General features: G+C 30.2%; 1 protein-coding gene across 3 annotated transcripts in view; it reads left to right on the forward strand.

Annotated features, from left to right (window-relative positions):
* The first annotated feature begins 7,093 nt into the window (after positions 1-7,093).
* Positions 7,094-14,671, forward strand: part of LOC111641238 (syntaxin-binding protein 5-like) — a 122,990-nt gene continuing 115,412 nt past the window's right edge. For 2 of the 3 annotated variants that reach the window (XM_023387374.1, XM_023387375.1), the window contains exon 1: positions 7,094-8,856. The gene's annotated coding sequence lies outside the window, so the exon portion shown is untranslated. The remainder of the gene's footprint in view (positions 8,857-14,671) is intronic. The other variant, XM_023387376.1, reaches the window with a different exon arrangement.

The following is a 14,671-nucleotide window of genomic DNA, read 5'->3' on the forward strand; positions in this document are numbered from 1 at the left end:
GAAACTCCATCACCATCGCCACTTACACCTCCGATCTTGACATCTCGGCAGCCTTTAATCAGGTGAAGCTAGTCTGCACGACGTCACACAGCAAACATCTAAAATGGCTAGAAGCCATTTAAATTTATAAATCGACCCATAATAATTCATGTTTATTTTACAGATGAATTTTAAAGATGATTTTAAAAGATCATTTTAAAGATTTTAAAGATGAGTTAGTTTTGTCTATAGCTTGGCAGGTGTTGATCGACTCTGAACTGTAATTGTTAAGATCTAGTTACCCTACGGGCACGCATGCATGACTCGTATTACACTTTTGTTTATTTTTTCACATATACCCTTAAATGATTGCTCTGTTCCATCAGAAACTCCCTTTTCACCTGAGGAAGAACTTGCAGCAGTTCGAAAACATTTGTGGTGAACTTTTTGTTTTGTTTTCATTTTATTTTTATTATTTTTTTTTGTCACACCAGAAATAGGTTCTAGGAGTACGATTTTTGTAACGCATCTAGAACTGTTTTGAGATTGCCTGATGATAGACATTGAAAATGTTGGAAGATGTTAGGTTAGTGTTTGCTATTAAAAAAAAATTTAGTTGTTGAAGAATTAAGGTGAAGTGCAGTATACATTGTTCTGATCATAAATGAAGAGTGTGTTGGATACACTTCCCACTCCCTCAATCAGAGGCTCACTGAGTTATTAAAATATATTAAAAGAGGAGGAAATGCTATAATTTTGTAAACACAACACAAATAACCAAAAATCCAGCAAATGAATTATTATTTATTGTTGAAAACTAAAGTTTTTGATTACTTTCAGCAGTCATCTATCATCAGGTTATAAAATAATCAAAAATGTTAGTTTTCATCAATAAACAATATTTATTTTGCTGAATTTTTGGTATTTATGTATTTTGTATTTATAAAACCATTCAGCTATTTGTTCTACTTTGTTATAGTTTTTCTTCCTATGAACAACTTTTCAGCGTAGGGATAGATTGTCAGGCAACCAAAATCATCCAAACCATCTCTCATCCCTTCCATGCCAGCATTGTGGAGTGAAAGAACATCACTACAACCTATGATGTTTCCACCTAAAATCCATAATTAGGCTGAAGCTTTTTACATAGGTCAGCCCTGGTCTCCAATTACCCCACACCAAATTTCAGCTTTGCATATGCATTCACTGCAGTGGAAAAAACTACAAACATTTTTTTTTATTTTTGTCCCCTGATAGTTCAGAAAAATCTTTGCTGATTTTAATCAAGTAAAAACTATTTGGTACAACTATATAATGGCCATTATTATCCATTATTTATTTTTATACAGATTTCTGTGTGCACATTTTCTATATGAAACAACCAAAACAAAGATTATTTGAATATTTGTATCCCTTAGTGAGCCTGTTAAAACCTGAAAAAATATACTGTCTGAGCAGGGGTGGATCTAGGTTTTTTGAGGCCTAGGGCTTATTGAAGTCTAATGAGGTCCCATTTTTACCTAACCTAACCAATTAACTATTTTTTACTATAGGATAAGTGCTCATTGTTAATGAAAAAGTATTAAAAATTTATGATGATAATTCAGTTTTTGGGGGCCCAGGGCTTAAGCTGTATTAGTCCCTATGTAGATCTGCTTCTGTGCCCAAGAGTGCAATGTATGATCTGTGTCTGCAAAGTTTCATTAATTATCTTGATGGTAAGATACCAAGAAAAATCATCAAAAAATTATATACTCATTTTCTCATAGGATTTAATGGTATTTAATTTGATATTCTATACTGTTCAAACCTGCTGTCATTTGGATTGAATGCCAATTCAGGAAATTTGAATCCTGTTTGGTAAGCTATAAGAGATTTGCAATATGAGGTCAGCCTGCAGCTATCTGTGGGATAAACCTGATTTCAATGTCAGGATATAAGGGAAGGTGCAACCTTGATTTCTTCAAAAAGAAATAGAACAATGGTTATAAACAAAAAAAATTGAGTTGTCATGCTCATAATTTTTTTTTGCTTTTCTCAACCTACAGTTGACTGATTTCAATCAATTTTTGTAATATTAAATGATATTTAATTTGATAACAGGTGTGATACTAAATAATCAAGTAGACTACAATTTTGGCATTTTTTCATAATTTGTTTGTTTGATTTCAAATTTATTTGATTTTCTTCACATTTAACGCAGAACTAAAATAAAAGCATGTGTGCTGGATGATTTTTATATCTAGCTGAGTAAATTCAAATGCAAAGCATTGCTATGTTATGAAAATAAAATGCCACACAAATTAGAAATTCTTAAATTTGAGATAAATGAGTCCAAATTTCCTCTGAATTGGTGTTCAAACAAATAACAGCAGGTTTAAACAGTATGGAGTTTCAATGGGAATGCCATTATATCCTATGGGAGACTGAACAAATACTTAACAAGGAGACCCTATGACTTTGGGGAAACGGATTTTGATGATCTTTGGTGTAGAGGTAGTAAACCATGTGAGTGTACTACCTGTAAAATACTAAAGCGCAATACTCAAATATAATCGAGAAAAATGAACTTAGTTTTCTTAGCACTTTATATATAAGTTATGCTCACTTTCTTTTGAACATCCTGTGGCTGAGTGTTAACGATTCTGACTCGTACGCTTGAGTGCTTGGGTTCGATTCTCTTGTGTATACTTTTTTATTCGTAAATACTTATAATGTGTTTATTTATTTAGTTATTCATTTATTTATAACGTAAAAAAGTAAACAGATAAGAAAAATATAATAACATATACAGGGTGTATTAGTACAACGATTACAAACTTTCAGGAGAGATAGAGTACACCTAGATGGGAAATCACATAGCAATGCATGGTCAGAAACGGTTTCCTGGCACAGTAGTGACGACACAGAACACAAGAAAAAAAAGACAAACAGGGTGAGAAAATATGTTTATTATTCTTAGTACAGCAAAAATGCTGGGATGTGTTTGGCTGGAGATGTGAAGCCTGCATCAGGCCCAGAGTCGTAATTTCAGACATCTTCTTTGATTTTTGCTGTACTAAGAATAATAAGCATATTTTCTCACCCTGTTTATGTCTTCCTTTTCTTGTGTTTTGTGTTGTCACTACCATGCCAGGAAAGTTTTCCAATCATGTATTGCTATGTATTTCCAATCATGATTTCTCATCTATGTTTACTNGTGATCTCCGATCTAATTCTCACTAGAAGCATTTTTTTCTATCGGAGCTCTTTTTCACTTACTCTTTAACACTTTGTTTCTGAATTTTGACACAAATAGGCATATTTATGCAGTGAAATTTTTTTTTAATTATAAAATGATTTTTCAAAATATGTCAAGAGAAGCAAGTTCTTTACGTTGTGACGAGAAAACTGTTGATGATAACTCTTTATACAGTGATGCATCGAAGCAGTGGCTAAAAGATGGAGTAGTGTATTATGAGAGTTTACTTTTTGAAAATAATGTAATTGAAACATCTTCTAATACACTATCTGAAAATGCTAAGCTGATAGGCACAGAATTATACAATAATACATTGGATATGTTGAATGAAAAAATTTATAAATGTTTCAATTAAATTATTTTCGATAAGTTCATTTTTCTTGATTATATTTGAGTATTGCACTTTAGTATTTTACAGGTAGTACACTCACATGGTTTACTACCTCTACACCAAAGATCATCAAAATCCATTTCCCCAAAGCCGTAGGGTCTCCTTGTTAGTAAACAAGGTGAAAAAACCAATTTCCAGCACAAAAATTATAAGAAAACATTATTGTGTAACATGGTCAAAAACATCTTCAGACTGACTGACATTTGTGTCAGTTAGTATGAAATTGGTTTTTTTGCCTTGTTTATTAAGTATACTCAGTTTTGTGTTGTTGAGAGTATATAGTTTTTGTTAATTTTTCATAGTATCTTACCACCAAGGCAAATTAGTGAAACTTTGCAGACATATTGATAAGACTTTGTACTCTTGGATGGTATATTTTTCAGTTTGTAACAGACTACTAGGAGGCACAAAAGTTCAAAAAATTCTTGTTTTGATTGATTTTTACATGCATGCTTACTATGTAAATCTATAAAAAAAAATAATAGATTAACCCTTACATAGTTGTATCAAATAGGTTTTATTTGATCAAAAGTCAGCAAAAGTGTTTTTACGATGTCCACGAAAAACTGCAGAGAATTTTTTAATTTTTGTGCTGCAGTGTATTTGAGTTTGAAGTTGAAATTTAGTGTGAGGATAGTTTGGGATCAAGGCCAACCCACCAAAATAGTTTCGATACAGTTGATGACTTAGGTGGGAATATCATAACTTGTAGTAATGCCCTTTATTAACCACTGTTACCAACATATTGATACATAAACAGCAGAGACAAGGACACCCTTACTCTGCTTGGCAATATCTCTTTACTCTTTTACATCAACTGCTATTGTTAATAGCCCACCACTCTGGTTTATTTTATTGGGGATTATCCTTTGGTTCTTCCCTCATACAATAGCATTCATCCTTGGCTGTATATGCCTGAAGATGGCCTTTAACCAGGTTGAAAATGTTAGTGCTCTTTATTAAAATTCCCACTGTTAAAAGTGCATTAAGTAATTCAGCTAAGTTACATAGTAGCTAATATATTATCCTTATGTTAAATTTTTTTTTATATTTTGTCTCCTTTAAATAATTTAATTTAATTGGATTTTAAATAACATCTTTAGAACACAGGTAATATATGTTTGAATTAAAACAATGTTGGAAATTTATACAGAGACAGTTGATCTCAAAAACGTTGTCTGAAATAAAAATGGTAGGCCTTTGTATTAATAATTTATTAGTAATTAATTCCATGATAGAATTAATTATAATCATAACTCAGAACATGAATCTAGAATTCAGGCTTATTTTTAATAGGCTATTAAATATAAGCAATCTGTTTATTTTTATTTCTGAGTTTTGTAAATATTTTTATTACAAATTATCAGCATTTAATACTTTACATTTATATTGAGAAATCATAAAGATTTACAGTTGTTTTTACTTTTCTATTATAATTTTTTAAAATATTGGTTATTGAGAAAGCTGGTGATAGGCTTGATTGCCCAAAAGTACTAGAGAAACTGCTACTTAATAAGAACTGAAATAAAGCATAATTTTGTTAAAATTTTTGAATATTGAAACTTGTAGCATTTTCACTTATTACTGTAAGAAAGTTTATATTGTTATTTAAATTAATTTTATTCATTGAAAATTAATATTAAACTTTGTAATAACAAAGTAATGGTCAAAAATATAAACTCATATTATAAATTTCAAAAATTGTGAATGCACTTTTTATTCAAATTAAGCAGAAATAAGAAAATATTTATTACAAAATTCAGCTTAATCAATTCCTTAAAAATTCATAATAGCTAGCTTATATAAGGAATACAACAACAGATTAAGTTCTTCCAGTAACAATATTTTAATGATGTTTTTAGGTTTTTTGTTGTGTATTTTGTATTACAGAACAGTTCAGTTTGCAGAGAAGTTTTTTCTATTTAAGGAATAAAAAAAAAAAAAATGACACAAAGGATTGGTGAACATGAGCTTTTTCTTTGCTACTACAGATTATATGATGATATTTTTATGATCAATAAAAAAAATTTGCTACTCCAGACTTCAGGCAGGTTATTATAGTACAGTCAAACCTCTGTTTTCAAATGAGTAACTTTTTGAACAAATCAGTTTATGAACAGAATTTTGAACTCATATTTGCTCTGATTGTCATATGATAACTCAGTTACTGAACAAGCTACTCAGCAATAGCCAGCCACAGATTAGAGAGACATAGATGATCAACTTCTTTATACTTCCTATGTTAAAGAAAGTTGATGACCTGACCAATCAACGACAGGACTACTGATTCAGAAATTAGTGGTGCCAAGATTGCCTTGTCATTAGACATTAAGACACAAATCATTGATGACATTGCTACTTAAACTTATTTTCTTTTCTGCATGTACACTAAAATCTATTTGCATTTTTCAGTGCATGCTGCAGTTGAATTTAAATCAAATTAATTAATAAAAACTGCATTAATTGACATTTATATAATATAAATGGCATTTCAAGAATTCATATTTAAAAGTGCTTAAGTCAAGTTAAATAACAAAAATTTATTATATACAGGGTTCCTATGCACTGGAAAGTCAGGGATTTTCATTAGTGTTTGGAAAAAGTTATAGAAAGTCAGGGAATTTGTTTCCTTAGTTGTCCTGTTAAGTTTGTTTTCTGACAGTATGGCTGAATGTGGTACAATGCAACTTATGAAAAGGGGGTGCAGAATATTTTCAGGATCCAAACTTTCATGCAAACATACTCAAAATTTTGAGTATTAATATTATCATATTAATATTGATAAAGTTAATATGCAAAATAACATAGTTAATTTGAATGTCAGAATGATGGTTGATTCATGTTGGGCTACAGTGATAAGGGATAAATACAACTTCATGTGAGGTGGTTTGTTATCTAGATCAAGATGTTGGTGATATGAGTGTTACAAGTTGTATGGCTATTAAGTCTGCTGAAGAGGCCTTGTTTTGATCAGGACAAAATGCATTTGGAGGTAATATAGCTTATTAAAGAAATTTTCTCTACTGGTTTAAAAAATGTGTCGTTTGAATTTTTAATTTTAAATTTTTATAATAATTTTGAAAAGTTTTTTAACATCTCATAGGTCAGTATCAAAAGAGAAGAATTTCTTGGGTATTTTTCAACATAAACAATTTTAAATTAAAAAACTAATTGCTTAGTTTTTAACCTTTTTATATTAATTAATTATATGAAAGAAACCTGTTTAAATGACAATATTTAGATAAAACAAAAATGTATTCAAAATCTCATTCATTATTTATTTAGTTTGTTTTTTATCATTGATTATCAAGGTTTACATGAAAAGCCATTATTTTTAAAATATAAGAATTAATGAGTATGAAATNTAACTTCAGCAACAAAAAAGTAATGATAGTATTGATACTATAATTGTGAATATTTAAGTATTTATTTATTTAGTACAAGGTTTTTTACCCTTTGTACAGGGAAGAAAGAAAACAAAGTTACTAAGAAATGTATGGTCAAACAAATAAAAAAAAAAACAGCATTATAAAAATACAAAAGTTAAAGTACAAAACCATTCATAAATACAATAACCATTACATAAAATACAATATTCTTTGTATAAACACAATAACAAGTGCATAATTACACTTTCCAATACATAATTACAACAGCCAGCACATCAATACATAATCCCATACATAATAATTAATACACATAAACAAACTGACCAACTGTGATGACCTCATGTCATTACAAAGTAAAAAAGGAAAATATTAATAAATTTTAATGAATATTACTTACCTGGAAAAAATACAAAATTAAGAAATATACAAAACAGCTTAACATCAGGTTGTCACAGCCAGTCAGCACCGAATTAACCCCCAAGAGAGTTAAAACCAATGCACTTTTAATACTAAATGACACAGATGCCCTCTGAAATACAATTCAAGTACAGGCTTTATAAAAAAGATAAATAAAATAAAATATATTGAACATGTTAGAAAAGGAATAAACTTGAAAATTGTACTGAGAGAATCTATTCTTACCGAAATATTGTTTTCGCTTCTATGCAAAGTTATAACAATCACAAACAATAAAAGAAGAATTCTCAGCTGTAGATTCATTACAAAAGGAACATATATGATCCTCAAACCTTTTAAGATACAAAACTGAATCACTTCTGAGTGGTAAAAACATTTTAATAAAGTTGAAAGAAAAATTTGAATTTAAATTCTCTTTGGTTTTAAATCCTAATTCTGCTGGATGATATCAGAAAACATTGTCATTCAGGCTGATTCTATTTTTGAATTCCCAGTATGGTGTATCCGAGATGTGCAACATAAAATCCAATAAACAAAAATTCCTGTTATTCCATAGAATATAAGAACCATACTGAATCTATTTTTATGAATCATACTGGTTGAGAAATTTTCTTATTTCATCTCCCCAGCAAGTCTGATTATTCAGAAGAAATATCTTAAAAGTTTGGATCAAAGACAAGTTAGATTTGGATTTTTCTGAACATATCAGTACTTTTTTGATGATAATAAAATATATTACCCTATCAAATTCTAACACTAAGAAATAATGTGGAACCCAATGTCCTAAACCATAAGCATGTCTAATAAAATTCCATTGAATAGATTCAAACCTAGTACTCCAATCATAGAACCATACCTCAGCACCATACAAAACCACTATAATAAACTTCATTTATATGAATCCCAGTTATCTCTCCATTTAGCCAATCTACCTTTCACACAGGTCTGAATAATCTTAAAAGACAGTGCTTCCACCTTCTTCTTAATTAAGTCAAGATGTTTCACAAATCTTTCAAATCAGTAGATTTAAAACAGAAGTTTGAATCAGGCAACAATCAGAGTTAAACTTGTCAAAATTTTTCAAAACAAACATAAATGCTTATCTTAGTTATTTATTTTTGTGAAGTCTCAACTATTTATTTTTATTCAGAGATTTTGAATTCTTTGTAAAGAATTGAAAAGATTTTGTAAATATGTAATGTTTTAAGAAAATTAAAAATATATTTTTTTTCTGTGTGTGTGTAAATATACAGGACATAAAAAGACAGATTATTGTAATTCCCTAACAAAGCAATACTAGTAAATAAATATGACCCTATTTTGCTAATATATGATTGCAGCATATAATTGAATATTCATATTTTTTTACAGGAGTATCTTGAAATCTCCACAATGGAATCCTAATGAACAAAAAAATGTGCAGATCTGCATTTTATCTGGTGGGCTGTAAATAATTTTTAAGTTTTCTTTTATATTCTGTAAAATTATTCTGTAGGCCATAATTATAATGTCTTTGTGAAAATGCTTATAAAATATTTAGTTATAAATTATCTTATACTTCTTACAATATTTAAAAAAATCTTTAACTAGATTAATTAAGTGATTTTTGAGTTAAAATGTTTTAATTAAAAGGATTTTTCAATTTTTCAAATATGTAAATATCACATATTTTATAATTGTGTGAAGAGAAATTGGTCATTCGATAATAATAAACAAGTAAATAATACCTAAATAAGCAAGAAAACTAACAGAAAGCATTCATTTTTATCATAATCTCTATGAACTTTTAGATACTTGTTCCAATGTTCTATCAGCTTCTGAGAATATATTGTACAAAGGTTTGTTGACTGTTGTTGGAGTAACTACAGTTACATGTTTCTGAAAATATTCACTATTAAGTACTAGGATTTATAACTATCTCTTTCAAAACCTTAAGACGTCAATATTGTTGAGGATCATTCTGATACATATTAATATATTGCCATGCATATGATATATTGTTGTTGTCTTTATAGTTTATACAGTTCCCTGCTCAGCTGGCTTTGTATATTTCTAATTTTTCCAATTCCCTTATATGGTCAGTTTGGAATGATTTCTTTATAAGGGTGATCTGACACATATGTTGCCAGTGTTGTCACCTCTGTCTACATCATATTTATGTTCTTTTAGCCTTTTTTTGTAACAATGTTTTTGTTGATCCTATGTACACCAAGTCTCATTGAAACCTATCATCTTTGACCGGTATTTTGTATACCCCTGGTGCTCTCCTGTTATTCAGCTTGTCTTTATCATTTCTTAGTAGCTCATATATAGTCTGAGTCCTCCATGTGTATGTTAATTTGGTCCCTTCTCTTCCACTATTTCTTTATATATGTGATGAAGATTTTTGTTGTATTGGACAATTATGCGTTTTGTGTTATTTTCTTGCTCGGGAATCTTGATAGATACCGCTTTTCCTATGTTATTGCAGATTCCTGTATGTGGAATATGGAGCTTCCAGGCTATCTTACCAATTATGATCCTATTGTATTCATGTGTGACTGCTATATCTTCAAGGTCCCCGAGTTCTTTAGCTGTATCTTCACTTCTGGTGTTGTGAGTGAATGCTCTTTTTACTAACATTCTGAAAGTAACTATTTTATATTGGTATGGGTCTTCTGATTCCACTGGTATATATAGTGACGTGAATCCCAGCTTATAGTATACCATCGTTTGTATTCCATTATTGTTGATACATACGGAGATGTCTGAAAATATATATGAGCTACTAAGAAATGATAAAGATAAGCTGAATAACAGGAGAGCACCAGGGGTATACAAAATAATGATCAAAGATGATAGATTTCAACGAAACTTGGTGTACATTAGGGTTTCTCAAACGGGATCCCGGTTGTTTTTTTAACCCGGGAAATATCCCGGGAAATTTTTCTTATACCGAGAAATCCCGCAAATTTCTTAAAAATTCACTTTTTTTCTTATTTTGTGTTAAGGTTGAGGAATTTTGCAAATAGAAAGCATAATTAACTCATAAACTGTCAGAATACATTTGTATTTATCAATTTTAAACCTACTTATTAGTTTCTTAAGTTTTTGCTCATTATAGCATGTCACAAATGGTCAATAATCAATACATAGCTTATTTGTGTCATGACTCTCAAAATTCTTTACTTGTTGGAACCTGTAATATCTGGAATAATTGTGCTTATGCTGTCTTAATTTTTAACCATGCCCAATAGCTTCGATAACGCGTAACACCATGTTGTACGATGTCTGTAAGTACGAAGTTTTTCTTCATAAACCTGATGATCAAAGACAAACTAACTGACGAATTATTGGGCTATAAGCTTGATGTTTCTATTAAAGCAGTCGAAGTAGACAAATGAAGAATACTAGAGAGCAAAAGAAGTATTACAACCTCGAAAACGAACTCGAAATCTTCCAGGCTACAGGTGAAAAAACACATAATATCTGTCTTCTCTTAAATGCATTAAACACTATTCCAATCACATCAATTGAATCGGAAAGGGCATTCTCGGTGGCAAGACTTTTCATTACTAAAATAAGAATTAGAGTGAGTTATCGGAGTATTGACCATCTTTGCTTTTTAAAATCTTATAAAAGTTTGCAATATTTTGTATTATATTTTATTTAAAAAACGAAAATTACCTTCTAAATTAGAAGTTCATTTTTTTAATTTTTAACTCAATTCAAAACATTTTTTTTGTTGTTGTTGTATGCAGTTTCCAGCAAACTTTAATTAATTTTTTTCTATTTGTGAAAATTTCTACGTTATTTAAAGGTAATTTTTATTATAGGCCTATAGACCTAACACAGCATTATTAATATGATTTTGGAGGTTACAAAACTTTAAAATTACTTTAAAAAATGGAAAATAATTATATCATTTGATTTCAAGATATTTTGTATACCTTAAAAATAATTAATTCTATCCCGGGATTTCCCGGGATCCCGGGAAACAGTTCACTTTTATCCCGGGATCCCGGGACAAGCAAAAGACCGGGAAATAAGAAACCCTAGTGTACATAGGATCAACAAAAACATTGTTACAAAAAAAGGCTAAAAGAACATAAATATGATGTAGACAGAGGTGACAACACTGGCAACATATGCGTCAGATCAGCAGACCTAGATAATGCTATCCTTATAAAGAAATCATTCCAAACTGACCATATAAGGGAATTGGAAAAATTAGAAATATACAAAGCCAGCTGAGCAGGGAACTGTATAAACTATAAAGATAACAACACTATATCATATGCATGGCAATATATGTATCAGAAGGATCCTCAACAACATTGATGTTTTATTCAGAAAATTCCAGGATAAAATATTAATATGCAGAAGGTGGACCTATATAATGGAGTAGGAAATAAATAGCCATATTAATTTGCATCAAATAATTCAAATAGTTGAACTAAGTTGCAGTTAATATTTGAACTGTGGGCATTCCAATATTAGAACATTATCGAACCTGAAGCAGTTCTCGATAGAGAGATGAAAACATTTGTTCAAGCAAGTAAATATTATTATTTTTACTAAAATAAAAAGTTTTGAGAGATGTTTCTGAAACTTTGCTGTTTGAAAAATGTTTGCCATTCAAATGTTTTCTTACAGCTTTGAAAAGTTGATCATCACTTTGTGCTGGATCTTAACTATTTCTCATCTATACTGTTCAAATAGATCACTATGGCTGGAGATTATTATTCAAGTGATGATAGATTCAGGAATATACACTAACAAGCCAAAAGCATAAAAATCAACCTCATAACGCAATTTTGGTTCTCCTCTTGCTGCCAATAGAGAGAGCCTTTACCCAACAAGGTTTAGATGTAATAGTGATGCTGGATACCATATCTGAAAACAGAAGGTCTTTCAGTTTCTGTAAATTATGGAGTTGGGATGATGCACTTCATAACTGTTTATCCAAGGTATCCCATACATGTTATGTTTGATGGAATTATGTCTGGGCAATGGGGAACCATTTATGAATTATTTTTGCCATATGGCATGGTGTGTTGTCCTGTTGAAAGATGCTATCATTGGCAGGAAACAGTCACGATAAAGAAATTTACTTGGTCTGTAACAATATGCAGGTAAATATTTGTTTTCATACTTCCTACAGGGATTAAGAGTCTTTAAGAGTTTACTACAGGGATTAAGAGAGAAACATTGCATTTCCAAGTGTTTGTGCTAAATTTCTTTTTTCAGTTTTGTGATTTATGTACAGTAATACCCCGACTTACGCTACCCCGACTTACATGAACCCGGAGTTACGCGATTTTCAAATATCGTCGATTCGTCTTTTGTTTGAGCGCCACACAACTCTTGATTACTCACTCCCCCCACATTATTGTTCAGCTTACGTGTTCGGATTTGTCGCGTGGAATTGGCACATAGCTACAATTTATTTTGTGTTATTTATTTCTGTGTTTGTTATATCTACGGAGACTCGAGAGACTCTATGTGGTGATTTCTAGTAACCGTGAACTAATCAAAAGACGAGATAAGATTAACGAGAACATTTGTTAGCTTACATACATCCGACTTGGATTTTACATAAATTGCGAAATTATACCCCGACATACGCGAATTTGACTTACGCGGTTATTGCTCGATCCCACCTATCGCATAAGTTCGGGGTATTACTGTATTTAATCAATATAGCACTCAAGAAAGAGAGAAGTGATAGTGGCAACAGAAAATGTTTTAGTGTAGCATTAAAGAAAGAAATTATTGCAAAACATGAGAATGGTATTTGTGTTTCTGACATCACTAACAAGGGGATCTTATGGTCTCAGAAATTCAGTTTAGGATGAGACTTTGCAGGTTAGTAGTATACCTCAAGGGTGTCCACCCAGAAGAATTGTAAAACACACTAGCCAGAAGATTCTGAGAAAAAGGGCTCTAAAGTTTTAAGCGCAGCTCAAATACTGATCGATTTTACACTATGGCAGCACAGCGAAATGGCTGAGTCTGTAGCGAACTTGCTTGCCACGCGGGCGATCTAGGTTCAATCCTACCTTTGGCAAACTTTTTTTTTTTAATTATTTTAAAAATTGTAACAACTTTTAAATAAAGTTAATGACCTAAAAATATTATCAATTAAATCATAAATAATTTATTTTATTTATGAAATGACTGTTACAGCTAATTAAAATGTGAATTAAAGATAATATTTTATTTTTAAAAAGTTGAATAATTTCAAATGCATTTTTAATTGAGCCAATTTTACAAATAAAATTACAAAAATTCTATTTTAATATATTATAAGCTGTGGAGAGGTTAAAAATATTTGTTTTAAATTTGAAGAATTTTTCAATTCCTTGTTATCTTCAACCGATGAACTTAAGACAATAGGTCGGAAAGTTATGTGAAAGCACTTTTGCTGCTGACTTGTAAAAACTCACTGAATGATTAGCTCCCAGGATGTGAAAGTTGACAGTTATCCAACAAAATGATATTGTTAGGAAGTTATGCTATGATTTAACTTGTAAGTAAGTAAAAAGATTACATAGTGAATCTCATACAATATATACAGGTTTACCCACCTTTATTCTTTTAGATACTCACAAGTCAAACTAACGTGCCAGTTTATTCTTGACTTTCGCAAGATTGGAGCATTCTTTACTGTGAAATATTATCAGAATTTTTAAAATATTGTGAATTGAAAATGTCTGTTAATGAAGAAATTGCAAAAGTATCAGAAGCTGCAGATGAAATCAGTCAAGATTCTTTATACATGAATTATACGTGAAATGTCAAAGTTGAGGTTAAAAGATGCGGTCGTTTATTATGAAAGCTTGCTTGTTGGAAATAATTTGATTACATTGGAATCTTTAACTTCAATTTCTTGTGAAGCAATGCTAATGGTTGAAGAAATTTACGAACGCACTATGGAAACATTGCAAAAAAAAAAAAAAAGGATGCAGCCGGTTAAAAAAGAAGGAATATTTATCCCAATGGGAAGAAGAAATAAAAAAAGGAGGAAATCAATTTGATAAATATATAACAATCAATTCCTGGACACATGATCATTTTGTTGAAGCCCAAGAGAATTATTAACAAGTGACTACTTGGAATTTACATCAGTAGGTTTTTGTTTTCAATGTTTTTATGATAGTTATCATTCTGGTGCTTATATGTAAAATAAAAAAATTGACAAATAAAGACGATATTGTAAAGATTTTTTATATAAATAAAATAATTTATATCTATTTTATATTATATAATTTA

The sequence above is a fragment of the Centruroides sculpturatus genome, unplaced genomic scaffold, assembly GCF_000671375.1.
Source record: "Centruroides sculpturatus isolate CEXI.00-Female unplaced genomic scaffold, Cexi_2.0 scaffold1487, whole genome shotgun sequence".
Classification (NCBI taxonomy): Eukaryota; Metazoa; Arthropoda; class Arachnida; order Scorpiones; family Buthidae; genus Centruroides; species Centruroides sculpturatus.